This window comes from Pipistrellus hanaki (genome assembly GCF_964339955.1).
Source record: "Pipistrellus hanaki genome assembly, chromosome: 5".
Lineage (NCBI taxonomy): Eukaryota > Metazoa > Chordata > Mammalia > Chiroptera > Vespertilionidae > Pipistrellus > Pipistrellus hanaki.
In genome coordinates this window covers 51,986,419-52,011,275 of record NC_140507.1, presented here as the reverse complement: position 1 = coordinate 52,011,275, position 24,857 = coordinate 51,986,419, and the positions used below count along the sequence as shown (strand labels likewise).

The following is a 24,857-nucleotide window of genomic DNA, read 5'->3' as shown; positions in this document are numbered from 1 at the left end:
TCTTAGCAATACCAACTCAATTGCATCTGCAGATGAGGATTTAAAATTCTATGCAGCAGACAGTACCTCCAGCAGGCGAGTGAAAGGTTACTGCGTTACTTTGCTTGTTTCCATAGCCTGTATCTACAAAAGGTGTTTGTTATTTTTTAATTCAATGTGAAGTACATGCCTGTTTTTAGATATTCTGGAAATTGATTTATGTATAACATGAATATCAAAAGGGCAGTGCAAGATGAAGGAAGGAGCAATACTGGCTCTTTTTAGCTTTAAACCAAGGAAGAAATTGAGCAGGAGGCACACACAAATCAAGAACCTTTCAATGCCATAGAAAACAGGAAGTTTTAAAAATACATTTTAATTCAAGTTGTTTGTTGTTACATTTAGTTTTTAAACTATCTCAAAAAACAGTGCTGTTAAAAAGGATTGATAATCAATGGCTTATGAATGTTTATTAAGTTATAGTTATTTGAAATAAGATTATTTGTGAAGACTATAAAGTATTTATATTAATGTTATCTTCTCGTGTCCTGGAAATAATATGCATTATACCTACATGCTATAGTTAAATATTTTATAGGCAAAAGAGGATGCTTACATATAAAAGATATTAGAGTATAGCTAAATATTTAGTACTATTGCTTATGTTTTTAGGGTGGTTTGTGTTTTTCAAAAAGTTTTAATGAGATGCAAATAACCAAGTGGGAGAAGATTTAATATGAAAACCAGGTTTTTGACAGCCTTTTCTCATTGTCAATACCTATTTATAGATACATATTCTTTCCTTCTCATTAAAACTCTTTTAACATTTATGATAGTCGGGCCTCCTTGATTACCTTGTTTATTTAGTCCATAATTTTTGCTGTAGAATTTTATTGCTCCATATTCCTCAAGTTTAAGTATAATATTCAGAGGGAATATTTTACTTTGCACATCAGCCATCATCCTGCCCCCTCCCAGCAATACTCAAAGATCTTTTAAATAGCTACTGTCTAAATCTTGTTAAAAAATACTTATGCCTATGTTTCTGAATTTGAGATTGAATAATAAGATTGAAAATGATCTTGTTAATTAATCTATAATATACAAATAAAATCAGTTGATTATTCTTACTGTGACGGTTTGGCAGGCTTCTTGAATCGTAGAGTCATAAAAGGTCAGCAGTTCTGATTGGTAAGTTAAAGAATCCGTCCAGTAATTTGCTCCCTGTTGTTTCTCAAAGCAGTGCAGCAGCAGTTCTTTTCCAGATATTGAGCGGTTCTTGAACAGTGTGTATGGGGACAGGGAGGGGTGGGGCTCATTCCTGTTGGTTGTTGAAATAGTGTGCATTTACAGAGGGAAAGGTTGGATAGGCTGAGCTGAAGGAGTAGGCAAACAGATTTAAACTGATGGAGGACAGAGAGAGTGGTTAGTATAATTTTGGGGTGTAATATCTTCAGTTTGCTCCTTTGTTAAATTCTGGGGTTTAATATAAACCAGTTGGAAATATTAAAGCACCTCTTACCTTTTTTCTGAAGAGTAGCCGGGAGACTTCTGTTTTTAATATCCAGTTTTTCTTGGCAATGAGTTTGTGGCTGGTTTCTTCTGTAGGGAAGCTGCTGTTTTATTCTTTTTTAACAGTGTTTCTTTCAGCCAGAGAGCTGCAGAATGAGGCATTTAGCCAATTTTGAGTATATATGGGACATTACCAATTCTGATTTTTTAAGTTAAATTCTCATCTAATGAGCAAGTCAATGTGTGGCTGTGGCTGCAGCATTATTTCTTCTTTAATGAAGAGGTTGAGCCGTTCGACCTGCTGCTCCGATCTGTTCTCTTGTAGCCATACATCAGACCAGTTGCAGAGATTATCCAGCGAATGTCCCAGACAACCAAAGGTAACTACATAGATTTATTTCAAATAAGAATATACAATTAAAATGGATGCATTATAACTAGGACCAAATGATTAAATATAAAAGACAAATTAAAGATGTTGTTGGCAGTTTTCTTGACCTTGCAGTAGCTATCCAATATCATTTTGTCATCATCAGATTGTGTAGCAATGGAAATGCACTGCAGTAATTGATTTTGTAATAGGATCAGGTGATTTACTAGCTGCACTGACAACCACTTGCTTGCTTGCTCTGAGCTGTGGAGCACTCTAATGGATGTTGTGATTGCAGCCTGGAGTTGATGTGAGACGGCTGGCCATTTAAAGCAGCAGCACTTATTTTTAAAATTAGAATACTAAGTTTCTCTTTTTTGTCTTTGCTTTAAGTTTTGGATAGCCTCAGTAATTTCAGTTAATTTTTAGTGCTCTCCCCTCCCCCCCGCCATAAACTTTTAGACTATATATTATTTCATTCATCAGTTAATAAAAAGTACTACTAGCCTTAAATTGGTACTACTAGCCTTGAATATAATGAAATATAATCTCTCTGCTCCATACTCTCAGTTTAGCATCAACATATAGTATCAGCATTCTCTGGTATTGATCACAGAACATATCTTGAAATATAAGAATTTATTTAACTATTCTTCGTTACCTAAATGAAACAGAATATTCTTAACATTTGCAAATTTCATAAGTTTAAAACTCTAGCTGTAATTATAATAATGGAATTATGATAAGTTCTTGTACTAGAGAATTGCACAAGAGTTGTTTTGTATCTTTTTTTTTTTTTTTTTTTTTTTTAATCTTTTGCTCTCGTTAGTTTCATAGATGCAAATATTTAGGAAATCTGATTTGGACCAATTCTAAGGATTATTGATGAAAACATAGTAGCTATTTTAAAACAATATTTAAGGATATAGTAAATCAAAACCTTAATATCCAAGATTATGAATTTCCAGTGATTATATTTTAATAATTTTTGTTTTCACCTTTATTAATGCCTTTTTAAAAATAATTGATTACAAAGGAAGTATAGGACTAAAGCTTAAAGTAGAAGAGAACTAGTGTTGCAGAAACAAAAGTGAGACTCAGTTGCTAAAGACTTTCTATATTCAAATTTTGCTGAGTGCTAAAGACTTTGTTTATATTCAGATTTCACCAGCTCCTCTACCTCTTTATCCAGTATGTAGAGTGTTTTGTGCAGAATCTGACACAAAAATACTGTCCTCTAATGTATGTTCTTTAACAAGTTTATGATCTTGCTATGATAAAGACATTGTTTCTTCCAATGACATTTAAAAACATATTAATTAAATATGTTAATTTGCTATAGAAGAAATTTAGCATAAAATTACCATTCAAAGCACTGTGTGAAGAAAGCTTTTCTTTTTGATTTCTTAAATACTTGCCCTTAATGTTTACGGCCTTAGTGTTTCTTGAAAGATATATTACCAATATAATTCTGTACTTTATCCTGAATTCAGGTACTTAAAAAATTAATTATAGAATACTGTAATATAATTTACAAAGTAGTGTTTGCAATATTTTATTATTTATTAGGTAACAAGTTTATCTACCCCTCCTCCCCAAATCCCTTTATGAACACTGATTAACATAATTATGTCAGTATCACTTGAGATTTGGTCAAGGATGTGTCTAAATTGCATATGTACTGAAATGTTAAATAGTAGATAACCAACTCATTAATCATTAAGATAACTTTCAGTGGAGTGTTGTGCATTAAAGCTTTTTTGCAAAGGGCTGAACAAATAGGAGGAAAAGAAGGATATACCAGAAGTGTTTACTACTTAAAAAAAGATTGATTATAAGAGATAGAAGATTCTATGATTATTCTGTATTTAGACAGTACCTAGTTGTGTAAAATATTAGGCAGTATACATTGTGACATTTTAGCCCCAGTGGAACTGCCTGTTTCTTTTTTTAAAATTTTTATTTAATTTATTGATTTTTTACAGAGAGGAAGGGAGAGGGGTAGAGAGCCAGAAACATCAATGAGAGAGAAACATCGATCAGCTGCCTCCTGCAAACTCCCCACCGGGGATGTGCTCGCAACCAATGTACATGCCCCTGACTGGAATCGAACCCGGGACCTTTCAGTCCGCAGACCGACGCTCTACCACTGAGCCAAACCGGTTTAGGCTATTTTTTATTTTTTTAAAAAAATACATTTTCATTGATTTTTTACGGGAAACATTGATGAAAGAGAATCATCGATCTGCTGCCTCTTGCACATCCCCTACTGGGGTTGTACCCACAACCAAGGTATATGCTCTTGACCGGAATCGAACCTGGGACCTTTCAGTCCGCAGGCCAACGCTCTATCCACTGAGCCAAACTGGTTGCGGCCCGAGGACATGTTAAATGATTCTGCGCCCCACTCCCCTATCCCCCTAGATATGTGCTCTGAATGGAAATCGAATTTGGGACCTTTAGGTGTACTGGATGATGCTCCTACCAAATGGGATACACCTGCCAGGTCAGGATCACACTTTTTCTTAAGAGACAAGTGAGAAAGGAGGAGTAAAGAAACCTTTGAGACTGAGATATCGAAAATTGACAATAGCAAAGTTTTGAAAGCTTCACTTTCAATCAATAAGTGTAAACTAGTTGTTTATAAACATTTTATGTAGGACTGTGTATTTTTAATACATTTTTTTGTTTTATAATAGAAACTGTTCTTGATCAGTATTTTTATTTTAATAAGATAAACTTGCCATTTCCATCATGAAAATTTTGCACAGAGTAGTTGTGTACCCAAGTGAAAGTTTTAGAAAACAAATCATCTAACCTTAGGCAATGAAGAAAGAAAAACAGACTTTCAGAGCTATTACTGACCTTTTGATAGTTCCTGAGCCAGAATTTGATTCAGAATGTTATAGTAATAATCACTAATTGGCAAAAAGAATAAGGGGTGATATGAACCATCAAGATCCAAGTGACTTTTGATACAAAAGCAGATAGGATGTGTTTTGGCATTGTGGAGATGGATTACGTTTGTTTACCAGGTTGGTATCCTTGTTCTATTCAAGATACCATTTTCTCCTTTTTTTCTACCAGCTCCTGTATCCTTTCCTCCCATTTTTAAAGTGGTAGGCATACTTTTCTGGCATTGCTAACTTTAGTGATTTGATATTTCCAGATGCCTCTGTTTTAGAACATCATACAAAGTGCTTTAAAAATTCCTTACTGTAGCAACATTTCAGGGGAAATTTAATAATTTTCACTTTTTAATAACATGTATTGCTAAAATTAAATTTTGACTAGTACTTCACATTCTTAAAATGTTAGGAATGTCTTAGGCACATGTTGCAGACTGATTTAAATGCTAAAGTCAATTTTTGTAATTTTTTCATATTAGAAAAAAGAAATGTATTCTTTTTGTGACCAAAGTAGGTAGAGATTGCTTTCTCCTTAATTTGACATTTTCGTACGATAATTTTAAGTGTGCTATGCTATAAATCAAAACAGTCTGTCCTAAGGAAAAAGCCTGTATCACTCTAATGAATGTCATCCTCCTTGTGGCATTAGTATGAAATTAAAAAACGACTCAAAATACCTGTTAACACACAGTATATGCTATAATTGAAATTTAATTTAGCAGAATTTTGAGGTGATATGTTTTACATCTATTATTACAATTTGTATTTTTAAATGTTATCTAATTTTTATTCATTTTTGATATCCCATTCCAACTTTTAAAATTAATATTTCTTAAAGCAAAAACAAAAATGGGCAGTATTTTGGTTTTACAAAGTAGTTCTTAAGTGTTTAGCAGCAGTCAAGTTTTATAATGCACATTGGTTTTACCCCATAATAGCACATTCTGAAGAAGTTATGCTGGGTTTAAATAAAGCAGGTGGAGATGCTGGGTTTCCTTCATTTCCACAACACAGGTGGTCCTCCTGTTATAAAGCAATATATATATATATATATATATATATATATATATATATATATATATATATATATAAAATATATATCTGGGAAAAAACTAAAGTTCTGCAAAATCACTCTAAAAATAGGAATAGGCCATTCATAACCTATGCAGCTTTGTAATCTATGCACTAACCAAACCAGTAACAATTCTAATAAAAATATTAATAAAGCTAAGCATTTGTACCAAACATCAGTCAGCCAGTTTTAGGATTTATGTCTTCTTTGAGATGTAGGTCCATGAGGGTATTCAATTTCACTTAGGATAAATTGTCAAAATTAAAAATTTTGATTCTTTAAAGGGTCATGCCCAGGTTGCGGGCTCAATTCCCAGTAGGGGACGTGCAGGAGGCAGATGATCAATGATTCTAATTATTGATGTTTCTATCGCTCTCCCTCTCCCTTTCTTTCTGAAATCAATATATATATTGATTTGGAAATATTTTCTCCATATATATATATATATATATATATATATATATATAGAGAGAGAGAGAGAGAGAGAGAGAGAGAGAGAGAGAGAGAGAGAGAAAATATTTCCATGGCTTCTTTATCTGTACTCACAGCTTGACCAGATAGTTTAACAATGTGGAAAGCCTAGCAATTGTTAAAGAATTTTTCTATGAATTTTTCAGGGTGTTCCCCCCCTTTCCCCCCAAGGGTCATCATGTATTAGTAACGCATTCTCTGTGAGAAATCTTGTTCCTGATGGCTTTAAAGCATTACTGGGATGGAGAAAATTCTTTGTGGACCAATGTGACTTTCACATTATACTGACCTCATCCTTTAATGATGAACAAATGAACTAATTCCCATTACAGAAAGGTATGTTGTAGAAAAATAGACTGCTGTCTCATTAATACTTCATGCATTGAACTGTATTTGTGTACTTTATGTTGATTCTCCCCCTCCCCCCTTGTGCTATTAGTGTCAAGCATCTCTTCCTGTAGGGAAGAGATTAGTGTGACAGAATAGTGTACCAATAGAGTACTGTTTGTTTCTTACGCTTGTAAACCTTTATGTTTTAAAACAGGCCATGTGGATTATAACAGCTTTTATTAGAAATTACTAGAGGCCCGGTGCACAAAATTCGTGCATGGTGGTGGGGTGGGGGATGTCCCTCAGCCCAGCCTGCACCCTTTCCAATCTGGGATCCCTCTCACAATCCAGGACTGCTGGCTCCCAACTGCTTGCCTGCCTGCCTTCCTGATCGCTTCTGCCTGCCAGCCTGGTCACCCCCTAACCACTCCCATGCCAGCCTGATTGATGTCTAACTGCTCCCCTGCCAGCCTGTTTGCCCCCAACTTCCCTCGTCTGCCGGCCTGGTCACCCCTAATGCTCTCCCCTGCAGGGTTGATCACTCCCAACTGTCCTCTCTTACAGTCCTGGTACCTCCCACCTTCCCTCCCTTGCTTGCCTGATCACCCACAACTGCCCTCCCTTGCAGGCCTGGTCTCTCCCAACTGCCCTCCCCTGCTGGCCATCTTGTGGTGGCCATCTTGTGTCCACATGGGGACAGGATCTTTGACCACAAGGGGCCAGCCATCTTGTGTGTTGGAGTGATAGTCAATCTGCATATTACTGTTATATTAGATAGAGTAGAGGCCTGATGCACGGGTGGGGGTCAGCTGGTTTGCCCTGAAGGGCGTCCCAGATCAGGGTGGGGGTTCGCTTGGGGCCTATGGTGGTTTGCAGGCAGGCCATGCCCCTTGGCAACCCAAGTGGAGGCCCTGGTATCTGGAATTTATTTACATTCTATAATTGAAACTTTGTAGCCTGGAGAGAAGCCAAGCCTTCTGCTTGCTCCATGGCTGCCGCCATTTCTATTTGGATTTGTTTACCTTCTATAATTGAAACTTTGTAGCCTTGAGTGGAGGCTTATGTCGGCTAGGGCAGGTGGAAAGCTTGGCTTCTTCCATTGCCTGGGAAACCCAAGCCTCCCTCCTGCTCTCTGTGGCAGCAGCCATCTTGGTTGGGGTTAATTTGCATGCTCACTCTGATTGGCTGGTGGGTGTGGCTGGTGGCTGTAGCTTGTGAGTATAGTGGAGGTATGGTTAATTTGCATATTACTCTTTTATTAGATAAGATTATGTACTTCAAATCATTTAGATATTAATTTATGCATTATCGTTACCATGTGGTTAAGAAAAAGGATTTTGGAGTTAGGCAGACTTGTGATCAAATCAGATTTAGGTGACTGAGTTTTGGTTATCTGAGGATAATACTAATAATCTGGTAGGAATATCTTGAAAATTAAGAGATAATTTATACAAAAGTAGCACAGTGATTGGCACATAGTAGATACTCAAATATTACTTCCTTTTCTAATGATGAAATTTGAGAGTGCAAAGATTAAGGGACCTGCCCAAGGATACCTGTACATACAAAAGTCAGATTCCCTGACTACCATATTCCTATCTTTAGTTTTAAATGGAGAAATGCAAAAGCACAGTTTGAGTTGTAAAGATATATGCACATACTTGTGGGTGCATATATCTGTGTGGATTTTCTTACTGATTTAAGTAAGGTATATTCTTTCTTTGATTAATATGTTTCACTTATTCATATTTTTTATTTAATTATTGATGATGATAAAAAATTGTTAGGGAAGCTCTTGATGTAAGTTTTTATTCTAATTAGAGCAGTGCTGCTTTTGAGTGAAAGGTGCTGTACTTGTTTGTGTTAGCAGTTTAATTCATGCCTGCTCGTACTTTTTCAACACGCTATATTTTCCTAGCTAATCGATAATACTCAGGCATTGGTAAATTCATTGTTTACTTTTACAAAAAACATGGCATCTCTCCAGTTCAAAATATATCAGGTTGCTTGTTTTATACTACTGTATCATACCAATCATATGAATTTTCCTTTAGGATTAATTTATAAATGAAATTTGTCTAGTTAATATATGTGTTTTTAGTAAAATTTCTACTTTTTAAGATGGTCATTATTTTATTCTTGTAATTATAGGTAAAAATATAGCAACAACTGGCGCACAGTTGGTAATTCATTGTGATTTCCTGATTAATGAACTTTTGTTAAAAGTGGTAGGAAAAAGTAGAGCATATGCCTCAGAAGAAAATCCATGGATGTATGCTATAATGTACCAGGAGTTTTGAATTTCAGAAAAATACAATTGAATTTGTAATTCTAAAATGAGATTCCAAAGAATTCTTCATATTGCTGATTCAAATTATGTAATTTTGCAAATATGGCTTAGTATTTATGTACACACACATACTTACCTTAATTTTTAAAGAAATATTAAGTCTTGTATTTATATAGTAAAAGTGACACCCTGACACCTTATAGTTTGAATTCTTATGGCATCTTTGACCTTAGAAAAAAACAGAGAAGCTTGTTCTGCAGCTGCACAAGTGAATTACTGTTTTGGACACTGGTTGTGTAATACTGGAATGAAGAGATGTCTAAAATTCAGTTCATCAGCTTCAAGCTACATGTTGTATTCCTAAATTTGTTGAGTTTGTCAAACTCGGTAGGAGCAATGAGTCTGAATATTGTACTGAATAGTTTCATTAGAACCATTAAGAATGCACAAGATATTTAAAAATACCTTCTGAAATTGTATATTTCTTTCTGCTTTTTTAAGATGATACTGTGATTGGAATGAAAATGATTATTAAAAATAATCCAGATCACACTAGCCCATTGCTGAGGAATCTTTAGGGGAATTATTCTCACAGGTGTGCAGTGATCTCTCATTGTGGTTTTAATTTGTATTTTCCTAATGATTAGTGATATTGTGTGTACCTTTTCATATACCTGTTTTCCATTTGTATGGCATCTTTGGAAAAATGACTATTCAGTTCTCTTTCCACTTTCTAATTGGATTGTTTTTCTGCTTTTGTATTATGTGTGTTTTTTAAAAAATATATATTTTGGATATTATTAACTCAACAGATACGATTTGCAAATATACCCTCCCATTCTGTAGGTTACCGTTTCATTTTGTTGATGGTTTTCTTTGCTTAGAAGTTTTTTAGTTTGATGCTGTGTCACTTGTTTATTTTTTCTTTTGTTGTCTTTTGGTGTTAAATCCAAAAAAAGTCATTGCCAAGACTGATGTCAAAGAACTTACCCGCCACCTGCCCCCCTTTCCCCCCTCCCACCCCTCCCACTCCCTGGCCTGGCTGGCCTGGCTCAGTGGTTGAGCGTTGACCTATGAACCAGGAAGTCAGGATACTATTCCCGGTCAGGGCACATGTCTGGGTTGCAAAGCTTGTTCCCCAATGTGGGGTGTGCAGGAGGCCGTCAATTGATGATTCTCTCTCATCGTTGATGTTACTATCTCTTTCTCCCTCTCCCTTTCTCTCTGAAAAAAAATAAAAAAAATAAAAAATAAAATGTGTGCATTAAAAAAAGCTTACCCCCTAAGTTTTCTTCTAGGAGTTTTATGGTTTCAGGTCTTATGTTCAAGTTTTTAATTCAGTTTGAGTTGATTTTTGTATGTGCTGTAAAATAGGAGTCCAGTTTCATTTTTTGGCATGTGGATTTCTGGTTTTAGTGAAGAGACTATCCTCTTCCCACTGTATATTCTAATTGCTAGAATAGAGGGCTAGTTTCTAGGAGTCATTGGAGGGGGTTTTAGAGTGTTAGAATGTTCTATTTTTAATCTAGGTGTTGGGACTTTTCTGAGTATGCTTATTATATTCAAATAAAAAGGTAAGAAAATGAACAATAATGACTTCCAGATTTGGAAAGAATACCTTGCATGTGCACATAATTATTTGGAAGCTGCTTATTTTAAAAAAATGCAGATTGGGATTCAATGGATCTAGAATAGCTACACTTGGATTTTGCATTTAAAACCTCTTACTTACCCTACCTCCTGCAATAACTTTGGTGCAGCGTTCTTTGAGAAAACACTTTAAAAAACAACAACATTCTCTCTTTGACCATATATACTTTGTTAGAGCTATGTGTTATAGGGTTTTGTTTTGTTTTGGTATATTAATTATTTTTTAACGTGATGATTAAACACATTTTTAAAGGCATAGTAATAGATAAAAGAAAAATGCAGTCTAATTTCCTTGAAAATGTCTACAATGTTAAATTTGCAGGCAGCATCAGACTGTCTTAATGGTGGTAACTAATTGCTCAGCTCTTTTAAAAGATAGTAACTCCAGCCGAAACCATTTTGGCTCAGTGGTAGAGCTTCGGTCTGCGGACTGAAAGGTCCCAGGTTCGATTTCAGTCAAGGGCATGTACGTTGGTTGTGGGCACATCCCTGGTAGGGGGTGTGCAAGAGGCAGCTGGTCGGTGTTTCTCTCTCATCGACATTTCTAGCTCTCTATCTCTCTCCCTTCCTCTCTGTAAAAAATCAATAAAATATATTAAAAAAAAAAAGATAATAACTCCAGAGAAGCAGCCTGTATATATTCCTAATACTTTGTTCACGTTCATTTAGTAGAGTAACTCCCAAGGAAATGTATATAGAACTGTTAGGTCTTACTTACTTGATTTAATGATATCAAGATACATGAATTTAACTTGCTTTAATGTAGGCAAACTTTTCATTTTTATCTATTTTACTCTTAAAATAAAATCCCTCTCCTGCATATTCTTTCCTTGATTCAAACAAAATATTAGCCTATGGTCAAGATGGGAGAGAGAAAAACTGAAATGAATGTCTTTACTAAAATAACAATAAATTTGTCAAACTCAAAAAATAAAAATTAAAAAAGTATTCTCTGAAGCTTGGACTATGATGATGATCAATATTTATTAAATTTAATAAGTAAAATAATTCAAATATATTATGCACTTGACATTAAACAGGAACATAGCTAGGACATTAAATGAAGCATCAAAAAATACAGAATTGCTCTATAGCTAAGAACTGTCTTCATCTTTTATACTAATTTTTTATTTAAAAGCATCTGATTCTTTGCCTTCTTACTTCTATTACAAAATAGGAAGGTCTTTTCTACCCCACTTTTTTAACCTAGAGAGTTACCACATATGCAGCAATGAGTGGAGAACTAATTCTGATTCTAAATAATAGTCTCTTGGGCTTACTAAATGGTCTGCTCTTAGACAGCAGCATGTTAATGGACTCAAACTTATGTCACAACTAAATAACAAATCACTTTGTCTCATAGGCTTGTACTGTTCAAACCACAAATATTAAATCTAACAGTGTTAACATCAGCTTGTTATTAGGCAAACAAAGCAACATGAACACCAAATGAATGACATGTATTTTAGAATAATTAAGATTTTTTTCTTAAAATTTAAAATAAAGCTAATGTTTATTGACTTTGCTGGTCTTTGTTTTGCATCAGTGACTATTTAGATGATTCACCTAGGATTCTTGTTAAAAATGCATATTATGATTAGGTAGATGTGGAGTGGGATTTTGTATTTCTAACAAGCTCCCAGGCGATGCCAGAATTGCTGGTGGAAGCCCTAATTTTGAAAAGCAAGACTTTCTTGTCTCTTCTATTTGCTTGTTTTCACTTCTGCCAGAATAATATTTTTTAATGCATTGATACAACGTAGCAGTTCTCTGCTTATAGCCCTGTAGTGACTCACAGTCTCAAATTCAGATTCCTTATCATGACACACTAAGATTTTTCAGAGTTTGACCTTATCTGTCTTTAACCTGATCTAGTCCATCATCAGTCTCATTTCCAGCAATTCTATATCCTAAAATTAAGTTTAAATGCAGCAAAACTAATCATTTCAATCTTAACTTTGTTTCTTTAATTTGCTACTTTTCTAATGTGTTTTTTCTATTTTACCTCAATTTGCCATCTAATAGTAATTTAATACTCATTTAAACTATTATATTCTTTGTAAAGTTATCTAAGGCTTCCCTATAAAGAGTTAACTATGACTTTTGTTCCTAGCATTATGGTGGAATACAAAATAGGTACTATGAAAAACCCTCTCAGATGAAACAACTAAAATGTCAGATAAAAATCCTCCTAAATAATAAAAGCCTAATATGCTAAGTGTCCTATCATTCATTTGACCGTTTGACCAGTCGCTATGACACACACTGACCACCAGGGGGCAGACACTCCGATCATTAGGTTAGCTTGCTGCTGGGATCCAGCTGATCTGGACTGGGTGAGATGGGGCTGGACGCTCCCTGGACCCCTCCCACTGTTCCTCATTGTCCCTGATTAGGACTGGGGGAGATGGGCTGGACAAGACCTGGAGCCCTCCCGTGGTCCCTTCCCGGCTGGCCAATCTCCCACTGTCCTTCCCTTGTCTCTAAAATATTTCTTCTAATTAACTTCCTTTCAGTGTGCACGAATCTGTGCAGTGGGACTCTAGTAAAGATATAAATAGCTTGCTACCTTGCTGGATAGATTTATTTAACCATTGTTGAAATGAAAAGAAAAATTTCACAGTTACTAAGAACAAGAGACTGTGGGAACTAAGAGTGGGGAAAACCAATTTTTGTGTGATATGGGGGTAGGGGAACAAAATTTAGAGACCTTGGGTTTCTAATTTAAGGGCTGCTTTAAGTGCTAGAGACAGAAGTAAATTAGAAGGCCGTGCATCATAAGGTATCTAAAATGAGATCCCTCCATGAAGGCTGGAGCCTAAAGATGATCACTCTAATCCTCACAATAATCCTGTGAGATACAGGTAGCATTTTAAATCCCCTTTTGCAGATGAAGTAACATTTAAAGACATTGAATAATTTGCCCCAGAGTACATAACTAGGTAGTGGTAGAATTGGAATTTGTACTGTTGTCTTAATTTCTGAACCTGGGCTATTAACCATTGTTTTTTTAAAAAAATGTTTTTATTGATTTTTAGAGAGGGAGGGAGAGGAGATGAAGCTGGGGGCGGGGGGAGAGAGAGAGAGAGAGAGAGAGAGAGAGAGAGAGAGAGAGAGAGAGAGAGAGAGAGAAGAGAGAGAGAGAGAGAGAGAGAGAGAGAGAGAGAGAGAGAGAGAGAGAGAGAGAGAGAGAGAACACATTGATGTGAGAGTGCAACATCTATCAGCTGCCTCTTGCATGCCCCCAGTGGGATCCACTGGGGATTGAGCCCAAAACCCTGGCATGTGCCCTGCCTGGGAAGGAAAGGGAATTAATCAGCAACCTTTTGGTAAATGGGACAACTCTCAACCAGCTAAGCCACTGGGTTTTACGATCTTAAATTTTTCAGCTGTTTGGCTTTCAGTTTGACTTTGATATTGTGTTGAAATGATCTATTAATGTTCTGTAGTGATAATAGTCCTATTACCTTGGAAATAAACTCATTAGCTTTGCTGGAGCTAGGAATTGTTTGTCTTAGACAACAATACTATGGGATTTCTGCTGCCCTGGAAGTATGATACAGGAAGATAGAGGTTCAGAGGGACAATCATTATGCATAGATGGGTAATGCTTGAGAGGCAATATAGCACAGTTTCTGAACCTCATTTCCTCATCTATAAAATGGAATCTTCATCATCAGTTTGCTTTGATAGTGAAATCAAGTTTCATATGTAAAACAGCAAGGCCTGGTACAAAGTAAGATCATATAAATAGGTAATAATATTTTGCAGTTGGGTTGAAAGCAAGGTGATAAAATTGGATAGCTTCTTTGGGTTAGAGTCTATAGAATTCTATTTCATTGTTTTGCCTAAAATCAATTATCAATTAAAACTATCAAATACTTGTAAGCATAGGTAAGTACAGAGCTACATTTACTAATTCAGATGTAGCTATAAGAGTATTTTGTAACTAGTAAGCAAAAGCAATTTAAGAGAGTATGTGCATGAGATTTTGGATGTATGGTGCTGGTACAGTTTACTGAAGCCCTTTGGTCCTGAATGGGACCTAGGACAAATATCATATAATTTCTACTTTGCTAAAAGCTCCCTCCCCAGACCCCTTTTCCAAGGGCCTAGAGTAGACCCATTGTTTGTGGTGGCCCTTACTGGAAGAAAGACAAGGTTTAGGTATCTGAGAAAGGAAAGAGGTCTCTTAAGAAGGGGCTTTTTTTTTTTTTTTTAATATATATGAAAAAGATAGTTGCAGTGTTGTCATGTTACTGTCACTTGCGTCTTTTGTCTTGCTGCTGTGAGATCCTTACTGTGCATTATTGGAAGACAGGTTGGCTAGTGATGAACTTAACAGACCTTGGCTTAGACATATCTGTATTTCAAACATGTTACTAAGTCTTACTAACTATAGATCTTGGGCAAGTAACCTTAATCCAAGCACATTTCTGATTTTGTAAAATGGGAATAAGATCTCAGGGTTCTTAATTAAATATGTTGTAACTGACATCGTGTTGATCTCTAGTGGGCACTCTATGAATGTTTGCTGTTTATATGAATGCAATGGAAGCATTTTTACTCATCTGAATGTATAACAGACTTCTTAACCAATAAGATTCTGCTAACACAGTGATCGGCAAACTGCAGCTCACGAGCCACATGCGGCTCTTTGGCCCCTTAATTTGGCTCTTCCACAAAATACCATGGCCCGGGTGAGTCTATTTTGAAGAAGTGGTATTAGAAGAAGTTTAAGTTTGAAAAATTTGACTCTCAAAAGAAATTTCAATCGTCATACTGTTGATATTTGGCTCTATTGACTAATGAGTTTGCCGACCACCGCGCTAACATTTTGGTTTCTGTATCTCGAATCTGGTTTCTGAATCCCTGTAGTAGAAGGTATACTTTTATAGCCTTCCATTAATCATTATTATTATTTTGAATTAACTCTGTTTTATCTGAGTGAGAGGAATAACTTCAGAATGAAGGCATCCTATCCAGAAACTTGAAGACCTAGGAAATATTTCTTTTAACAAATCTGAACTCCAGAGGTTCTGGAGAGCAGTGGGCATCATTGCGGTCTTCCCAGTTATTAGATTGGCTGAGTGTAGTGGTAAGAACCCTAGGCAGTCCTCATTGTGATAAAGAATTCAAGTTGTGACCAACCCACAATACTTCCTCTTACTGTTAGATTGAGGGTAAAACACAGCATTGTTTGTACTAAAAATTGAGGGTGTTTAGAAGTTTCAGAGTGTTTTACAACAACTGCCTTGTTAGGTTTCTCTAGAAATACTGTTCTATAACCTGAAAAATTTTAAAAATGTCTCGTCTGAAAAATGAAAGATCATCACATAAGGGGTCTAGTTTACTGATTTAATAATTATGACAGTGTTACTTTATTTCTACATATATAGAGAATATCTTTGTAAGAAAAATCATGGTATTTCTTACCATTAAAAATAACTCTCAGACTTTACCAAGAAAGAAAGGAAGAAAAAAAAGGAAGCAAGCAACCATCTTAAGTGGATTATAAGTGTTTCTTGGTATTAGAATTATGTTTTAGATGTTTTGTTTTTTGGGATTTTCTTGGTTGTGGTGATGGGGTGATATTGGTGGGTGGTAACGGAGCCAGACTAGAATAAAAATTATTTTCCTGGTTCCTACTATACTTATTTATATGAAGATGTTTTTCTCATGAGTTTTTAGGATGCAGAGCTATGTCTTTAGTCAACATTGTATCCCCAGTGCCTGGCACAAAATAGAGTTTAAATATTTCTCTTTTTCAGTTTATACATTTTCTGAAACCACACAGGCAGTGTCTTCCCCCAATATGTCCACCCAACCTTCTCGCCAAGAATTTGAAGAGGAAGATGGAAGTCTGTGAATATTGATTCTTTGGCATATTCAACTAAATGAGGTAATTGTTTTGCCTCAGAGAGGAAGAAAGGAAATCTGGAAGGAGTTACTGAATTCTAATAGCACACATACCTACAAACCTCCCAGGAACCCAGGCAAGGAAGCATCAAACAGTAGCAAATGACAATAGGATTCTTAAATTTAAAAAGCAAATAGCAAGAAGACAGTGTTTCCCTCAGGTGCTCTACAATGCTCCTTTGCAAAAATTATGCTTATTAAGAAGATGGGAACCCTATTAAAAAAGATTCACTAGTGTTTTACAGACAGTAACTTTCTATATTACAGTAGTGTGCCTTTTCTGAAGTTCAAACCCTTTTTGTGAAGTGATAGTGAGGCAGAGTGTAGGCCAAAGCTACAAGGATTTGAGTCAGTACTTGCTCATTGTGATAGTATTCAGGCTTTCCTTAAAGATGCTAAGTTTTTCCTGAGGTTTAGCAGATTCTGTTTTCTCTGGTCCTGTGGTTATTGGCTCCTTATTAACGTAGCAGATATAGGTATTGTTCCGTATGTAGCCCTGTCATATTCTTCATTCAAAGTTCTACCTGCTCCAGAATGTTTCACAGGACTGACTCTTCAATACCAGGAGTTGTGAACTCTGGAAAACTGCCACCTTTCCTGTTGAAGTGGAAAAATCAGTATTCTGAGCTTTTATCCTGGCTCTCTGATGTGATCTTATCTGGTATTTTCTACCCTTTTTGCAAGTGGAAGGGGAAGTTCTTGTATTCAAGATCTGTACCTGCCAATTTCAGCAAGTTTTATAACAGAGGAATAGAAGAGTGAGGGAAGGTGACTTACATCGCCAGATAGGGTTACTAAACAGTGAAACAAAGAAATATGTCACCCCTGACCAGTTTTGCTCAGTGGTTAGAGCATTGTGCACCTCCTGCCCCCACCCCGCTCCCAAGGGTCTAAGGTTGGATTCCCTGTCAAGGGCACATACCTCGGTTGCAGGTCCAATCCCCTGCCTAGGTCTTGGTGTGTGCAATTCATGTGTCTCTTTCACATCGATGTTTTGTTTTTTTTCTCTCCCTCCCCCTCCTCCCTCCCTCCTACTCTCTCTAAAAATCAATGGAAAAATACCATGGAGTGAGGATTTAAAAAAAAAAAAATATGTCAAAGAGGAAAAAAAACATCATTTGCAAAGGTTTAGACATATGAGAACATATAGCATATTGGTAGAATACAAGTAGATCAATATTGTTGGGTAATGTGCAGATTTAGATAAACCAGTGTGTACTGAAGGATAGAGTGAGACCAGATTAGTAATATCTTGCATGCTGTGTTTAGGAGTTTAGTCTTTATCCTGTAAAATAGTTTTCAAATGTTCTGCAGCATCACTTAGGGGTTGACAGTTATCCCTGCACACTGTCTTCTCCCCTGTGCCTCCCTGCCTTATATGCTCTCTCTTTACCTGTTTGATGTTTTGCATTCATTGAACAAATGGTTCAGCATGTAAAAAAAAAAGTTTGGAAACTGCCACTGAAGTGTTGATATTTCAAGTTTTAGCAACATTTTAGAGAATAGATGAGAATGGTGGGAGACAAAAATAGGGAGAATACTAGGGATGCTATTCAAATAATTTGGGCAAGAGATCTATGGTATCTGCTTATTCAATAGTACTGGAGAAGTGTAATTGGTTGTAGAGCTAAAGGTAGACTTAGCAGGACTTAATGATGAAATGAGTGAGTGACAGAAGTGTGGGAACAAGGCAAAGGTAGTATGATGAGAAGGAGAATGACTCTAGGTTCTCCCTCTCCCTGCTTTTTTAACTTCCAGAAAAGTTCCAAGTATAGTACAAGAAATTATATTGTGCCACAGTAATTTGGTAAGTTGCCATCATGATGCACTATTTTCTCCAAACATTTGAATATGCATTTCTTGTAAACAAGAATAGCCTCCTGCACAATCACAAGATAACCATTAAAATCAGGATGTTGGCATTATCTATCATCAGGCCCCATTTGAGTTTTACAAGTTGTTCAAATATCTCATAGGACAAATTGTGGGTTGCATTTAGTTGTCATGTATCTGGAACAGTTTCTTGATCTTTTCTTTGCTTTCATTCCTTTAACATTTTTGAAGATTATAGGATGGCCATTTTGAATACAGAACCTTAATTTGGGGTTGTCTGATGTTTCCTCATTCATGGATTCAGGTTATGTATCATTGGCAGAAATATCACAGAAGTGATACTGTGTTACTCTCATTGCTTTTTGTTAGGTAAACATATTTTCAATTATCCCATCGCTAATGTTTACTTTTAGCCTCTCTCAGTCTTTTTGCACTGGGAGAACACATAAAATAGTTATCTGATCTTGAGAAAATAAAAATCATATCTACAGCTCATGGTACCTTAACTCAATTAATAAGTTGTAGATATAATTTATTGATACTAATTGTTTATATTGATGATTGATGAGACGTGTGGATTTAAAATTTTTAGTTCACAATTATAAAACTTGGCAGGAACAGGTTTGGCTCAGTGGATAGAGCGTCGGCCTGCGTACTGAAAGGTCCCAGGTTCGATTCCGATGGAGGGCATGTACCTTGGTTGCAGGCACATCCCCAGTAGGGGGTGTGCAGGAGGCAGCTGGTCGATGTTTCTCTCTCATTAATGTTTTTAGCTTTCTATCCTTCTCCCTTCCTCTCTGTAAAAAAATCAATAAAATACATATTTTTAAAAATTATAAAACTTGAATACTTGCTCTTTGTATGATAATATTCTCCATAATCATTTTATGTTGATTTTGTTAAGCCACTTTTGATCAGCCTCTTTTGCAGTCTCTGAAAGATTGTCACCTTAAATTACATATGTGACTTCCCAGTCATCTGCAGCATAGGAGTTATGGAACTAGAATCATTCAAAAAAGAATTAATCTTTTAAATCACATATTTGTTTTTTATAGCATGTGCTGAAAATAATAAGAAATTTGACAGTTAATGATTTTAATGACTTAAAAGATAAGCTATAATAATAAAAGTGTAATATGCTAATTAGACCAAACATCTTTCCTGACGACTTTCCAGACAAATCTGGGGCTATGAGTGTCCCGGGTGCCAGAGGGAAGCCAGTGCCAGCAGCTATGGGAAGGAAGGCCTACTCTTGCATGAATTTTGTGCATCAGGCCTCTAATTTATACATAAATGATAATATATATATTTATACCTTTTCAGTTTCAAAATACTACAAGTGACTTGCTTAGTGCAGACTCCAACTTTAAAAAAAATGTGTTGATGTTATATTTGTGGCTTGCTTTAAAGTTCTTTGGTAGAGAAAGAATGCTCAGCACATGACTGGCTTTAAAAAGGTTTAGTAATAATTTACTCATGAAACAAATGTTATGAGTCAAGCATTTTTGTTGGTGCTTAAGATAACGGTGGTGGGAAGGAAAGTCTTTTTCTTTACAGAACTTACATTCTAGTGGGAAGAGGCAGATAATCTTATCTAATAAAAGAGTAATATGCAAATTGACTGTCACTCCAAGACACAAAATGGCCACCCATATGGTAAAAAATGGCTGCCCGTGTTTGGACACAAGATGGCCTCCACAAGGTGGCTGGCAGGGGAGGGCAGTTGTGGGCAGTTGGAGGTGAATAGGTTGGCAGAGGAGGGCAGTTGGGGGAGACTAGACCATCAAGGGAGGGCAGTTGGCAAGGGGTGGGGATGTCAGGCCAGCAAGGGAGGGCAGTTGGAGGCGACCAGGCCTGCAGGAGAGGACAGTTAGGGGCGACCATATTGGCAAGGGAGGGCAGTTAGGGGGACCAGGCCTGCAGGGGAGAGTAATTAGGGGCAATCAGGCCACCTTGGAGCAGCTAGGGGATGATCAGGCTGACAGGCAGAAGCTGTTTGGGGCGATCATTGAGAGGCAGGCAAACTTGAGGCTGGTGGGCTACAAGGCCAAGGCATGTGGCAAGTCTGGCTGCGAGTTTGACATGCTTGGGTGTTACCAGTATTCCTTAGCGTCTGTTATGGTTTCAAGGTTAGTCTTTGTCTTGGACTCTTGTTTTGAGGTTCCTAACTCTAGTTCACTCTTAGACAGGCTTTCAGACCTGTTTGCTTAATGTGTACTGCTCCCATTTGGATTCCTTTAAGCATTCTGAGATGAGCAGTTCAAATGATTTTAGATAACCAAAGGACTTTTGAAGGCAAGGTTCATAAGAAACTAGTTGAAAAGTTTGTAAGAAACTGGTTAAAAAAATAAAAGCGCTGAAATTAGGTCTGAAGTGTCACTGAGTCAACAGGTACGAGGACTAAAAGTTATCCTGTATTTTTTAGGACTTGGGAAAAGTCACGAAGTAGTTCTGTTTTACCTAAATAACCTTAATTTTGAAGTTTTGAGAGTAAAATTATTATGTTACTTCATCTGGGGATAGAGCTGACTGTATCTCCCCCTTAAGGCACCCTTAGATTAGACAGTAGGTTAGGACCTCTCTGGATTTCACACTACAGTGAAAGATGCTGCCACAAGAACACTGTTCCTCCCCTTACAAAAGGAAAAGTAATCCAGTGATTACTTTATAAAAAGTACAACTTTATTTATTTGATGTTTTTGAAAAATTTGGTGGTGAATATCTATATTGGAGCTTTCTCTAATCATTTCTCCTCTTTCAGATTACCAGAATCATGTCAGAATACTGTGTGAATCTTGCATTGCATGCAATGCTGTGTCTAGAGGAGTTAGATCATGTATGGACATGCCCATGCACAGAGGATGAAAACATTTGTCACCTGGCACTCATGTTCCCAATGGAGATGGAACAAGGTGACACACTGCCTTCTTATTTCAGCTCTTATATGATTAATGTTTCCTTTTCCAAGTCCATATAGTGAAACACTTTTCAGTAAAAGTTTTTCGTGCTTTTATTGGTATTAAAATGGCTCTCATGCAGTGATGAGGTGCTGCCTAGTGTTGTGTTGTGCCTTATTTAGGACATACCTGGGTTAGATAAGCTCCGTTTAGGCATGAGCTATTGATATAATGCTGTTAACCGTGAGGTCAGTGTTACCAAATCAGAAGTAATATTTTTAAATAGCATGTCTTTAAATAGAAACTCTTATTATGTATTGATTGGTTGGCAAAAATGTCATGACCAGAGCAGAGGCTTTCAGAAACATAACCCCTGTGTTTCTACTAGGAGCTATGGTTCAGTATTTGTGGCAATTTTATAGAACACAGTTACTGTAAATAATGAGAACAGATTGTTTAATTAAGGGTGGTAATTTACAGACTTAAGGTAGGTAAAACATTTTGTAATCCCCTCTCTCTGAAATCACTGTTTTAGGTCTGTTTGAACACATGTATACAGAGTTATAATGTAAAATCTAATTTTACTATGGATTCTGGTCAGGTTAAAAGCCATTGATTAACTTTTAAAGAAATATTCTCTAGAAAATTAATATGTTCCTGAAGCGTATTGGGGGCTCAGTAAATATTTATTTTAGACAATTAATCTTTAGGGATTATAGTGATTCTGATTTTGGAAAAGAAGGTACTATCAGTGTTAGAGAATTCTTATGTAGACTGAGGCACATGAAAAAACTCAGTTGAGTGCTGCTTTGCTAGAAGCTGGCAATCTTGAGGAATTTACTTAATCTCTTTGAACCTCAATTGCTTGTCTGCCTTACTTTGAATCATTTTCACCCTCATTATGCCACTCAAGGAAATTCTACAATTTAATGTCAATATATTAGCCATCAGATTTTATTTTACTGACCTCCAGTGTGATCTCACCACTTATTGATAAAAACGTAAGTGATGTATTTGATCTGTGTTGATATTATATACTAGTACTTCTACTGGTAAGAAGAAATAAAAGCATCCTGGCATTTTACTTTGATTTTTATTTTAAGGGTATATATAGGATTCTGTTTATTGATGTTTGTATTTTTATGACACAAATCTGAAATTATACAAAAAGTTTTCTTTAAAAAAGCTTAGAATTTCAAAAAGCAAGAGTATGCATTCTTTTGATAATACTTCATTTATTAATTTTCCAGTATGGCAATTTCAGGTTTAAGATCGTGGGTACTTAATTTAAAAAACAAACTAACGGGTTTTATAAACTACTTTTTAAAAGGTGTTTTCTACCCCTTAAAATATTTAGGAGTTGATTATGATTTATTAATTATTGGATAAGTACTATTTTAATTGGATGATTAGCTTACTTATTAGATTATTATTAGAATTAATTTCCTAGAAATACTGGTTTTTGTTTTTAATCCTCATCTGAGGATATGTTGAGGGAGGGAGGAAGAGAGAGAGAGAGAGAGAGAGAGAGAGAGAGAGAGAGAGAGCGCGCGCGCAATGTGAGAAAGAAACATCTATCAATTTGCCTCCTGTAAGCTCCCTGACAGGGGATGGAACCTGCAACCTTTTGGTGCATGGGAGGATGTTCCAACCAATTGAGCCAACTAGCCACATTTGAATCCAGTTTTTGTTTAATTTTAAATTTATGAATAGCAACAGAAAATGAAAATTTATATGTTCATTCCCATTTTCATTACCAAAATAGGTTAGAGAAGTCCAATCCAAAATATATACTATTTGAAATAAAATTTACCTCTTCTAATATTCTGGAATTCCTGTCATCTGACTTTTAGCTGTGTTGTTTATTTTATATTAGCTATGCTTTGAATTTGATTTTTCTACTTGGATTTACCAGTTTTGATCAGGTGTTTTTATAAGCATCTGCATTAATTGATGTTTACATGTCACACTGTAAATATGGGAGTTACTGAACTTTATTGGCTTAAATTAAGGCATTTTTTTTCTGTTCTCCCAATATAACACAAAGTTCCATGAAGACAGAGATTTGAATTTTTGTTATTTATAATTGGTAACAGAACTGTTCATTGACGACCAGTTCTGATACTATTTTAGAAATGCCAATAATAAATTTTCTATTTGATAGGCTGCCTGCTATTCTTTATGACTTGTTTTATGAACTTTGTTCTTTCATCTTTTCACTATGTAAGTTACTCTTAATGTGTCATTCGACCTGTTTCAATCTTGTAAAAATATGCCTGTTAGTTTGGGCACACAAAGGGCATCATCCCAGGCACTGTCCCTAATTTCATGTGTTCTGTGTGTAAACATGCAAGTGAAAATGTCCTTGCCAGTGTTGAGAAAGTTACCTAAAATACAGTTACTAAAGCAAGATTTTGATTCTCTCTTTGAAGAAAACTTATGTACAAGAGATTTACCTTTATATAATTGGGACACAATATATATTCACTTGTGAATTAGATCAGTGTTTTTCAGTATCTTATTTTTAACCTGCTCTCCTGTGATGTTTTTTTAGTTTGTCTTTGACATATATTAGCTTGTAAGGTTTTGATGACCTTTGTTTTCTGGAGTTTACCTTCTGAAAACAATGGATAGATTAATGTGCTTTTTCTAAGGAACTTTACCTTCTACCCTTGTTCAAAACTGATGTAGTTATTTATATTTAATGGTTTCAGTCTATGTCAAATAGAAGTTTTGTATTGTGCTAGCCTGAGTTGTAAATAAGAGTCACTTGTCTTTTAAAAGCCCCATTTAATATATATTACATCATAGTTTATTGATTACGTTCGATCACCAAAATTGCATGCACCAAGGGAAGTTCCCTTCCTCTCGCCCTCAAGGACTATTTCATATCTTTTCAAATTTTGAGAACCTCCTCTCCCGGGATAATGCCCAGCTGATGACCTTGCTTCCTACTTTAACCAGTTAAAAAACAAAAGGAATGAGAAGGGGACTTCCAAAGACTCCTGCCACTATAAAAATCTCACCTTTTTTTTTTTTTTGATTGTTTCCACATTGAGAGTTATAGTAAAATAAATAAATAAATATAAAGTACCTATAATACTACTCTGTTTTTCCACCCAGCACCATAAATGACATATTCATTTTTCTAAGTAAAACCAGTTCTTATATTTTTTAATTCTCTGTCATCCCCTTTTAACAACTAAGAACATAACTATTTCTTCTCTTTCTTGCTTACATTTTCAACTTTTTGTTTTGTACTTGGTCATTCTTGTCACTATACAGTTATGTTGCTAATTCTTCAATGTTAAAGCATCAAAAATCTTCTCTGCCAATTACCGTGTTTTTCCTATCAGTCACCACTCCTTTGTTTATTCTCTCTTTGCAGTAGACTTCTAACTTGTCCAATTGACCATCTCTGTTCTCTTTTCCCAGTGTCTTAACTCTGCTTTAATGAGATTTCAACTACCAAAAATCGCTCCCATTACTAGTGACTTCTGTGTTGCTAAATCCAGTGATCAGTTCTTAGTCTTCATCCCATTGATCTATCACAATGTTTGTTATTATTTACTTTCTCCTCTTGGATATGCTTTATGTGGCTTTAAGGCTACCACTCATTCCTGAT

General features: G+C 35.8%; 1 protein-coding gene across 2 annotated transcripts in view; it reads left to right on the top strand.

Annotated features, from left to right (window-relative positions):
- The window catches only part of FBXW7 (F-box and WD repeat domain containing 7), a 152,181-nt gene that overhangs the window by 47,146 nt on the left and 80,178 nt on the right, over positions 1-24,857 (top strand). The gene's annotated exons all lie outside the window — the stretch shown is intronic.